General features: G+C 37.4%; 1 protein-coding gene across 1 annotated transcript in view; it reads left to right on the plus strand.

Annotated features, from left to right (window-relative positions):
* The first annotated feature begins 279 nt into the window (after positions 1–279).
* The window catches only part of FRY (FRY microtubule binding protein), a 205,115-nt gene continuing 193,327 nt past the window's right edge, over positions 280–12,067 (plus strand). Inside the window, exon 1 of the mRNA XM_018071108.2 lies at positions 280–458. The gene's annotated coding sequence lies outside the window, so the exon portion shown is untranslated. The remainder of the gene's footprint in view (positions 459–12,067) is intronic.

A 12,067-nucleotide genomic window follows, 5' to 3' on the forward strand; every position in this document is an offset into this window, starting at 1 on the left:
TTCATATTGTCAATGAAAAGACAAGTTGTAATTAAAAAAAATAAGATTTATATATAATTTTTTCCCACTTGTTTTATGTCTCTTTCCAAGAGCATGAACTCCTGGTAAGAAACTATACAGTAATTCTTTTAACAGCTTCTATTACAAACTGTTTGATAAATAAATACAAATTTTGACATGATGTTTTAAGACTTGGCTTTTGTTTAATATTTTGTTTAATTTGGGAGCAGTAATATATCACGTTGTCCAGGTGACTGAAGGTCGACTGTTATTTTTCCTAGGTAGTTGTGATGGCTCACAATGCAAAACAGTGATCTCCAGGAAACAAAGAAGATAGCATCCAGTCTGCTTGCAGTTAACGCATCTCTGTCTGAACTAGAAAACTGTTTATGAAAATTACATTGCAAAATCAAAGTATTTAGAGAGATCACTACTGGAATCTGTTGCTTCAGGGAAAGGTAAGACTTTGAATTAATTATCTAGTCATTATAGATTTACACAAGATTTTTCTGTTAAGAATAATGATGAATTTTATGTAGTAATGCATGTTTTTATTGAATAAGTGTGGCAACTGTTACCCTTTTTTTAGTAAATAGTTCGGTCTTTTGCATAGGTGAAAAATGTAAAACATGTAAATTGGTGTTTGGAAGCTCATGTTTATGTAGTTTTTACTGAAAAGGATTGTGTGCATGAATTTAAATATTTGGCAGTGACAGGTTTTGGTTTCTTATGGTCTCACTTTAAATATGAATTGCAAAGCTATATTTAGGCCATCACATGTGACTTGAGATCGTGCACATACTTTACTATGAGTATTTATGGACTCTGTCTTAATGTTAGTGAAAGCTGGCAAACCATTACCAGAAGCTGAAGAAACGTGGGTTTTAGCTAATCTAATACAGTGCAAGTGTTTAGTTAAAGTCTTCCTTGGACTGAAATTCCTTACAGAAGAGAGTTGTCTATATTTGGTTTTGTAAATGCTGATACGTTGTTTGAAAACAGATGAATAAACATTTTGCACGTGTACTGAGTTAAGTATCTAAAATAGCTTCAGTTGCTACCGTGCATTTATATGTCAAGGAACCAGGGGAAAAATAGCAATGTGAGTACATCACTGTCCTCTTTAACAAAACAAAACATTTTTTTCCTACCAAAAAAAGGTTCAATGGGTTTTAACCAACCATTATTATTCTTTATTTAGTCCTTCTGCCATAAAAATAAGATTTCTTGTCGACAGTTAAACAGGTACAGTGTAATTGACTGTAAGTCCCTCTAAATTATATTCTTAGCAGTGTTTCTCCTGTAGTACTGGCTTCTGTAGTGCTCTCAATTCTACTCCACTGGGGAGTGACATATTTTCTTTTGCTTTTAAAGAGCAGTACTATAAAGGCACTTAACGAGGTCACAGACTTTTCTGAGTAGTTTATTTTATTTTCTTTGTTGATCATTTAAATACAGATTTTTCTGTTTCAGCTTTTCTAAATTTTTCAGTGATGGTTTTCAGTACAGTGGGACAATTATTATTATATGATTTATTATTCGGTGTTTATTTTATTTTGATATTTTTTGCCCAAGACAGTGCAGATCAAAACAAGTAGAGGAAGTATTTATGCTGTAGAGCACAATGATCTGTGTGTGATATATATTCTAGACCTGTGTGATCACTATGAAAATGGTGATTTTCATTGCCTAGAGATAAGCTATTCTGTACACCAGAGATGTGTACCTTACAGCTGGCATGAAAAGGGCTCCATATGGCTGAGTCTGTAAGTTCAGTTTGAGTTAGGGCTCTAGGACACGTCTCCCTGGCAGCATGTGCAATTTCAACCCCGTGTACAGTTGGAACTTGCTGAAATTCCCATGTCAGTCACTGAAAGGTGTAAGGCAGACATCTACCCTATGTAGAGCACTGCAGCCACGGGAGTCTACAGCACAATCTCTAGTGCTCTAGACACAAGATTGAGCATGTAGCGTTGCACCACATGAGCTGGGAGGGAATGCCTGATGACTCTGGTCTGGAAAAGTACAACTATATGTAGTAACAGCCTGTAAACTGGGAAATGTAAAAGCTGTTTCCTAGACTACCTTGCAACTGTAATTCTAGGACCTCCTACATCCTGGTTAAGCAAGCTCAGAAAATACTAGATCTGACCACTTCTGGATTAGTTTACCTGTTTTACTGTGCCTTCAAGCAACTGATTATACTAACGTTTCTCCTTCAGAAGCAGTTTAAGAAGATACAATCTCTCAGCAGTTAAGCTACTGGCTTCTGAGTGAAAACAGTATCTCATGATAGCAGGCTTCCCACTCCAGTGAATACAAATTTGGCATATTAGCAGGTGTCTTGTAAATGTCCTTGAACTCAGAGATGGAACTATGTGAATTTGCAGGTATATTTGTGGGCATTTATTTTCTAATACCAAACCAAATTATATAATGAGCTGTTGTGAAATCTCTTGTCTTTTACAGTTTAGAAAAGATCCCAGGGAACAGAGGGAATGATTTAGTTCTGTTTCACTAGAGCAGTGTTGCTTTTTAATTACACTGGTGGCATGTCAGAATTAGCAGAACTGAAGTCTGATGAATGTATGACCTGTTATCTTTTCATAGATCTCTCAGGTTTTGGAGGATGACATTGCTGGCACCAGTGAGAGAATGCTAGGAGATCATATCTCTTGCTACACATAAACACAACTGTCTCATTTTCCCTTATTTATTTGAACACTTCACTGTAAATTTATACTATTTTATTTATTTGATCTGATGATGTTTTAATAGTATATTTGTCCAGCTGTAAATTGAACTCAATTACTTCTGCGCCTTTGGCTTTTAGAAGTAACAAATGAAAACTTCTGTTTAGACCCAGCAAGGCATGTGACAAACTATCTGGCAGTAATCTAGGAATGCAATTAAACATGTTTAATTATGCGTTTTATTTGCTAGGCTACGGTTTTAAAATTTAGCAAGGTGGAGACCTCACAGGACATAAATATTCAACCATTTTATTTTATTTTAGTATTTTGACTTCATTTATCAGAGTTTGAGAAACTATAGTTTCTTCACTTAGTTAATTGTGTAGCCTGTGTTACATAGGAAGTTCCTGATTTTTACTTAAGTTATGATAGCAAATGTTGGTTTGAGTGTCAAAGAAAAGTGCAGATCCCAGCAGCTGTGGGTTCAGGAAGTTGTTTTCCATTTTAATCTCCCTTCTTGGGGAGTGTGGCTCTTGGAAGAGTCCAGTTGTATATCTGCCTAAATTTTGTGCATATATACATGGATTATAGTACTTCACAAACTGCTGGATGAGATATTGATGCAGGAAAATAAATGAGAGCTATATGTCCAAGAACTGAGATGGAACACAAGTATAGTAGTAGTTAAAAAAAAAAAAAAAGAAAATGAAAAAAACCCCAGAGAATGAGGCTAAAAATAGACTTGTTTTGTTATTTTTAGGAATTCCTGCTGATTGCATAGAAATCGCTGAACTTAAAAGGTCATACTACCACTGCTCAGTAACTTTCAAGCATTCATTCATTTTAGTCTAGCACAGAGATCCAAATGAAGCTAACACTTGGAATTTGGGGGAGGCAATATAATTTTTTCCTAATTAAAAATATCAGTGTTCTACCTTGAAATCTGTTCTGGGAAACAGATGGTGGGAAGCATCATTCACTGTGTTGCAGCCAATGGTATTAATATTGACTTGAATCAGGTAATAACATTTTAGGGCTGATAAGCATTATTTAATATTGCCTAAGAGTGGATTTTGGTTTTCTTTTCATATTACAGTACTGTAATAGTTCATGAAAGGAGTTATCAATATTAATTCCAGAAGAATTCCTAAGAATCTTTATAAGATATGTGAGTGCTTAAATAATTTGGTTTTAGCTTAATCTTTTTATTTCCTTAATAGAAGAAGAACAAATATAGAAGTGGGAGACCTGCATCAGGTATTAAAAAAAATATTTTTTTAAAATGTGCCTAGCATGAAAGTTAACACAAAATAGGCAGCAATTCTTATTGCAACACCAAATACTTCAAAAATAAATCACAAGATGAACAACAAAATCACAGACAGTATCCCGTTATTTCCAAAGTAAATATTTTACCAAATAGGTTTTTGATACAGGGAACAAGATGTGCAAGGAACAGGATGTGATACATATCCAGCACAACATTTTAAACACATTTTAAACATTCAGGCTTTTCCCTTGGTTATATTTAGATAAAGCTTAAATAGTTCCACTTAATGTTATTTTGCTTTGATTAAAACAGACAACATTTTAACCCATATAGGTGGCTCATTTGGAGGCTTTTTAAAGTATAAGCAGTTTTTTCTTGTACGTGTTCCTCCGTATAGCAGAATAAGGAAAAGGCTTTTATTCTCCATTTTCCCCTATAGAGAGATGAGCTAAAAAGTCCTTTTGCTTTTAGTGCTGATGTGCTATTTTGGAATATGTGCTGACCTACTTTCTGTGTTTCCAGAAAGTGAGCTGAAAAATTTTAGCTTAGGTTGCAGACTGTGATTTATTTTTCAGTGTGTTTTTGTACGTACTTTCACATAGATATGCGCACACCACACACTGGCTAATGTGGAGGTTGATGTACAGTAGCAAATCAAGATTGCCAATTTAGGTACAGTTTCAACAGTAATAGCAGCCGAAATCTGCTGCTAGACACCTTCCTTTAGATGATTTGACAGGAAGATATTTCCAATCTAGTGCTGCCCTTATTTAGGGTTATGTCATAATATAGGAAGTTTTCAGTTCCCAATTTGAATAAATTTGATACCTAAGTAGAAACATCAAAAATTGCTGTAAGAATTGCTGTAAGAATCTTGTTATTATATTTTTTCAGTTTCTTCAGCATTGTCTCAGACACCGGAAGATAAAGCCCTTTTGAATCTTTCACTTTGACTCTGTGCATCTCTTTATATAGCACTCTGACCATCAAAGAAAGTTCAGCCCATTAGTTTGCCATTCCCAATTAAAGTAATGATACATAAAGCTTGGGAATTGTATGAACAAATTAGGAGAGAACAAATAATGAGAGATGAAGCCTGCTCCTGCCCTCTGCTTAGGGCAGAAAAAATTTATCAGTCTTGGCAAGTCTGCACTCACATCTGAGCTCTCCCCAGCAGAGCAGCTCTGCTGGTGCAAGAAAATCCTTTTTAGTTTACTGTGCTTCACTCACGATTGCTGTAGTGTAGAAGGTCCTCTCATCTATCCTGTATGAGCATTCAAAGTGTAAGCATCTGTAACTGTCAATAAAAGTCTGCAGTTAAGGGGAAAAGACAGTTTCCCCTATTGTGGTACTAAACTGCTGTATCTGGTGCCTTGATATTTCCACTTAACAAAGAGGTGTGAATAAGGGAAAGAGTTCAAAAAAGAGGCCTGTGGAATTTTTCAAGGTCCTTATATCTAGCTTTTGTACTGTGAGTCCTCAAGAATTCATTTGTTTAAATTTATAGAACAGAATTTTGCAAGATGACTTGATCATCATCCACAAATTTCTGTATTTTAAAAAGCCATCTCAAAGCAAGAGATTTCTCAGCTTTATAAATAAAGGCACCTGAATGTTGAAACTGAACTAGCTCCATCCAAACCCAAATTTTCTCACAAGAAGGAAATATTAACATGGAAATAGATGAGTTGTAGCATCTTCTACCAAAGAAAGAGGGATATTCCTATCATTGTGGAACAGGAACTCCCAAAAGCTAACTTTGTCTTTGCCACTATTCAGTATAATTAGTGGAGAGGCAGAGAGTATTCCCAGCCCTGAATCAATGGCTCTCTCCACGGGCTGTAAAAGAGGTACTGGAGACTAGGCTCCCAAGCTGAAACTGGGCTTTGTTATTTAATTCCTGTGAGTCCCCAGGACTTTCCAAAAGCCTGTCTTTAGCTAGGAGGAAGATCTCTGCAGCTTCTGTAAGGGAGATGACCCTCCCTTACACTAATCTCTTGGTTTTTATGTGCTCATGCTGTATTCTTTCCCATGGAAGATGTGTCCTGCTTGTTAGACTTGAGAAGCATATCTGGAAATCTCGTTTCTGCTGAAGTTCGATCTGAACTGCACCCGTTTCTCCACATGCTTCCAATCTGTGTTAGGAATGAAGGGGATTTCCTTAGGTCCCTTTGGGACCCACTACTAGTTTTTATCCTCCACAGAAATATTTCTTACATTTGCACACTATGCCAAAAGAGCTGTTTTCTTAATACTCTGCTTTTGGAGTCAAGACTTGGATAGATAGCCCCCAAATAATTTCCTCCACCTAAGAAAGACAGAAATTATGTGACCAGCAGTGTCAAGTGCCATGAGTAAGTCTGATCCTTGCTCTGGTACTTTTTCACTTCCGTAGCTGTAACTCGTTCTCAGGTGCAGAGTCCCTTTATCAGCTAAATTTATACTGCTAACATGACAGTAGTGCTTAACTACAGAAAATGTAAGCAAACTGATTGAAGGACTTACCTTACTGATATACGTCTTCCTGAAAATAATTAGTTTCTATACTATTACCACTTTTTCTTGGATGTATGCGTAATTGCAGAAGTGTTCAACAACGTATTTGCCTGTTCTAGAGACTGGTAACAACTTGACTTCCCAGAGATAAGACAGAACATAATATTCTATGCTATCACAGGCATTAATTCTTCAAATTCCTCTTGAAACTAATACGAAATGTCAGGAAATTAGAGGTTATCCAAGCTATGTGAGGATACTGCAACAGGGCTGCACGGTCTTTTGTATCTTTGAATCTGGATTAATTTCAGGATTATCATCCTGAGTCCTCAAAGTCCTAATTAGCCTACGTAAGTCCAGCTGAAAAATTTATTGCTCCTCAATATTTTGCCACTTATTCTAATTTTGGGGTTATAAAGCCTGGAGCTAAACTTGGAAGAAGCAGGAAGACGATGCTGTTTCACATACCTCCCTTGACTGTGGAATGAAGTACTGGAAGAGTTCAGTGGGAGTCTCCCTAAGTTTTGGGAACATTGCAGGATTTATCTCCCTTGGCAAGCTTTCTTCCTCGCTAACTAAGCTCTTAATTGACTTTCTGTGAAATAAATTCTCTGTTTCTGGTGCTCTGTATAGAGATAACAGTAGAAGACATTAAGGAGTGGAAGGGTGTTTCCTTTTCTTGAGAAAGCTGAAACATGTCGATTAATGTTCACAGTCAGTGGGCAAACAGTTGTCTCAAAATATGTACTTGCTACGGTGACTGTCTGTCTTACACTAGGTTACTGCACAGTTTTATTTAACACTAACACTGTGTGTTTCTCAGTTGTTTTCATATGTGTTACTGCTCAGAATAAGGTTGTGTTGTCTTAGTTGAAAATTTACCAGTTGCACAGCTGACACTCAGCAAAGTAACTCTTTTTCTGTTCTGTTGTTGCAGATTATCTTTATTTCTTATTTCCATTGTGTAAAATAGTCTCTGTGTGTGTATATGGGTATGCATGTATATGTATATATATATATATATTATATATAGTATATATATATTTAGGTGTTTATCTGGAGAGCCTTGGGCCACTGCAGCACTTTCAGCAACACAACCCCTAAAGGGAGCATGTTAAGCACATGACCTCTTTTGTCATTTTGCCTGTATTAGGGAGCTTGAAAGGGGACACAGTTACTCTCTTCTAATACTGTTTTGAATGCATTTACTGTTGTTCTTGCAAATTAATTGTCAAATTAGTCTAAACTGTAGTTAACTCATGCCAGCACGTGGTCACAAATAATCTCATTGGAATTTTTAGATGTTTTTCTAATTTGTTCTTGTTCTGCTTGTATTAATAGTAACTGTGTCCACTGAGATCCTAATCTGAATATTACTGGAAAATTGAATAATCAGTATACATATGTACTGTTTTATTAATCACATTAAATATCTATATCTATATATCTATGCAAAATGCACAGGCACACTCCCTTAAGTCTAACATTGTTGTATAGGCTATATAAATTGTGTCGTATTTATAGCAGTGTAATAGAACATGATGTTTTTCCAGTCCTGTGCAGGAACAATGTTTTGGGCATGATGTAGAAGCCATCTTGTCATGCAGGTGATGCTTTAAGAAGTTGGAGAAAAATAATCAGTAAAATTGGGAGCTTTTGATGTCATTGGTTAAAAATGTAATGCTTTTTCACTAGTTAGGTTCTCATCTTCAAGAAACAAGGTGGACAAAAGAGTACCTTAAAATATCCCTGACTTCAAATAAGTCTGTACTGTGTCTCTTATTCTTTCTTTTGTGTTTTGTGGTTTTTTTCCCCCTCTTTTATATTCTTTAAGCACTTGGAATTTTTCACTTACCTTAAAGCTTGCTTTAGGAGTCATCCCTTGCTTGTCCTTGCCAAGCAGTGATCGTTGTTATTTGAGGCAGCACCATGTCTCAGTTACTTACTGTTGGCAACTACTTCCTGTGGTTTGGAGACCTTGAGTTTCCTCACATCCTTTCCATTTGCTGATTTTTTTGACATGTGTACTGGTTGTCGGCTTTTATCTCTGAGTATGGCAGGAGTGGGGGAGGGGGGGAAATTTACATGTTATATTCAGGTAACTGTTCCTTTCCTTGCTCTCTCTGTTTCCGTGACACTGCAAGAGGAGCTCCAGTCTGCTTCTAAATCCACATTTATGAACTTGTGTAGAGGAAGTTTGCCTAAGCCATTCTTATTTTGCCCAGGCAATGCTTTCCTTACTGCAGATGGGAAAGAGAGTGGGGGAGAAGAGAGGCATGCAGAGAGGGAGTAAGTCTCTACACAGAAAAATGCTTCTATTATGAAAGAAGTATCCTACTGTATTGCAGTGTTAGATGCAATAAATGGGCCTTATTAATACTGTTCAAATGCAAAATAAGTATGTGTAATAAAAGTACAGTTCTTCCCCTGTACTCAGTGCTGGTGAGGCCACACCTGGAGTACTGTGTCCAGTTCTGGGCCCCTCAGTTCAGGAAGGATGTTGAGGTGCTGGAGCAGGTCCAGAGAAGAGCAGTGAGGGTGGTGAAGGGACTCGATCACAAGTCCTATGAGGAGAGGCTGAGGGAGCTGTGGTTGTTTAGTCTGGAGAAGAGGAGGCTCAGGGGAGACCTCATCACTCTCCACAACTCCCTGAAAGGAGGTTGTAGCCAGGTGTGGATTGGTCTCTTCTCCCAGGCAATCAGTAGGACAGGAGGGCACAATCTTAAACTCTGCCAGGGGAGGTTTAGGTTGGATATTAGGAAGCAAATATTTACAGAGAGAGTAATTGGACATTGGAATGGGCTGCCCAGGGAGGTGGTGAATTCACCATCCCTGGAGATTTTTAAAGTGAAACTGGATGTGGCACTCAGTGCCATGGTCTAGTAACCACGGTGGTGTTGGATCAAGAGTTGGACTTGATGATCTCTGAGGTCTTTTCCAACCCGGTTGATTCTATGATACAGAAGTTTGGTGTTGTACAATTAAACAAATCAGGCAAATCAGTTATGGAGTTTTTGTTTGTAACTGGAGATTTTAAAGATTATTTACGCATTCAGGCATTCAGAGTAGTTGGTAAGGATGTGTTCTGATGTTTCTAGAGCTTTGGCCTCAGATGGAATACCTTCATTTTCATATTGATTGCTCTTGCACTTGGGACAGTTTTATAGGTAGTACTAAGGAAGCTGAAACACAGCCAGTGATATAGAGAGCAAATTGAATGTTTCACTGGTACTAGAGAGAGGATAAAATTAAGTCAAACTGTATATAAGTCTGTAAATCGCACTTCCCATGAAAGGGAATGTGCTTAAATCATGCCAGACAACTCACTTTAAACCCATTTCTGTGTGGCAGACATCAAGAATATGCATGTGGTTCTGATTCTCCTGGGAGTGTGACAGCTAGGAAGGAGGATATTTTGCAGATTGAGGGAGATGGAATGCATTTTCCATCTTAGACAAAAATTTAAGATGCTTTTGTAAAAAACACTTTTGTCTCTGGAGAAAACTGAAGGGTAGACACACACCTTGCAGTTTGTGTGCTCCTTTGTTGCTTTAATAGATACCTTTATGATCACTAGATGAAACTGAGAACACTAATTTGGAGAATCAGTTGAATAAACCTAGGTTATCTTTCACTATATGAAATTAATCTACATTTATTATATTGTTACTAAAACTCCAGAATTATGGTAGCTGAATGTGGCTCTTCAGTTCAACATGCTTTGTGTGAAAATGAAATGGGTTTTTGGGGAGAACATGGAGAAGCTGGAAAGCTACAGGCTCAGCATATAATCAAGCATATTCTGAGCTGACACTGAAAAGTAAAAACAATAAAAAATTCTATGCTCCAATTCCTTTAACAGTAGTTACCAGTACACTTTTTTCCTGAGAACACTATGATATAGCTATGACCTGAGTACATATATGAGATCCATCTGTCTAGGACTCAGGCAAAATATAGGTACTTACATAGAATCATAAAATCATTTAGGTTGGAAAAGACCTCTAAGATTGTCAAATCCAGCCATTAACCCAGCACTGTCAAGTCCACCACTCAGCCATGTCCCTCAGTGCCACATCTACATGTCTTTTAAATACCCTCTAGGAGGCTGACTTCATCACTTCCCTGGACAGCCTACTCCAATGCCTGACCACCCTTTTGGTGAAGAAATTTTTCTTAATACCCAATCTAAACCTCCCCTGGTGTGACTTGAGGCCATTTCCTCTCATTCTATCAGTTATTACCTGGGAAATGAGCCTGACCCCCACCTTGCTGCAACCTCCTTTCAGGCAGTTTTAGAGAGTGATAAGGTCTCCCATGAGCCTCCTTTTCTCCAGGTTATATTTGTTTTACAAAAACAAGCTATACCTGGCTGTTCTGACTACTACACTTCTGAAATGAGCAGATGTCACTGTTGAGGATCTAGGAAACAGTTTGCCCCAACATGAGGGTACAGATGAAACTTATACCAGTAGGAGCCTGGGCAGTAGTGCTTTCTGCTGTTCTAAACCCACTAGAGGCAGCACAAAATGGATTCTCCCCCATTTGAGAAAGAAGGGTCATATTCTTCAGAGGCTCAAAATATTTATTTTTTTTTTAATCCCAAAACCACAAGCATTTTAGAGCTCCTGACCAGCATGACATGTGGGATCATGACAGTCTTCACTCAGAAATTAAATGGTGCTGGAGAGAAGGCACTCTTGATCCCTAAGATTTGGGCACATAGATTTCACTCAGATGTGAACTGAAGTCAACACTGAATGATCTGAATCTCACCTTTAATTAGCAATAGATGATGCAAAATATGTTTCATTATGTTATGTGGATGTTGAAGTAGTATCTAGATTGAGAACAGGAAACACCTATTAAAGAGTTAAATGCTGTTACTGTTTTCAAAGGCTGGTGATAGTTGTTACCTTCTCTTTGTTTGTATGGATAATGACATAACACTCAGCAAATACTAGCCCAGTGGTTTGAGATCGAACCCTTCCATCAGGTTGTAACCCACAATCTGTTAAGACTGAAGGCATGGATATTCAAGGAGGATGGGATGGAAGTGACCCTGCATTAACTAGAGTGTGATGTTTTAGGAAGATGTGAAGGGTGGGAAAAGATGCATCTTCACAAGGATCTAAGAGAACTATATAGCTGAATTTTCTCTCCTCCTCTCTTTTCTGTGTGGTACTTATTTCAAAGTGTTTTCTGATACGCTGTTCCATGTTTTGGTTTTTTTGTTGTTTTTCTTTTTCTTGCAACATTAGAAAGACATGTGAAATCTAATTCAGGTCTGTCCCATTACATTGCAAAGGACAGGTGTACTGAAGGGTGAGATGAGTTTTGTCTGCCTTTCTTCTTTCCTCTTCATTAACAAAATTCATGTAACACAATCAATTCAAAATCTTGGGCAAGGGACTATTTCTGCCTGCTCTATCTATTTTGAATCTCATCCAGCACTGAATCAATGCAACTTTGATAAGTTGGAATTTATAAAAGTCAGTGTTATTAATAGACCACATAGGCATTTGCTCATCCATAAAAATCAGAATTTTCATTACCCTTTAGTTTTCATGGCAAGGAAAGGAAGAAGACTGGATTTCCTATGTCTATG

This window comes from Manacus vitellinus, unplaced genomic scaffold (genome assembly GCF_001715985.3).
Source record: "Manacus vitellinus isolate BGI_N305 unplaced genomic scaffold, ASM171598v3 scaffold_2_pilon, whole genome shotgun sequence".
NCBI lineage: Eukaryota > Metazoa > Chordata > Aves > Passeriformes > Pipridae > Manacus > Manacus vitellinus.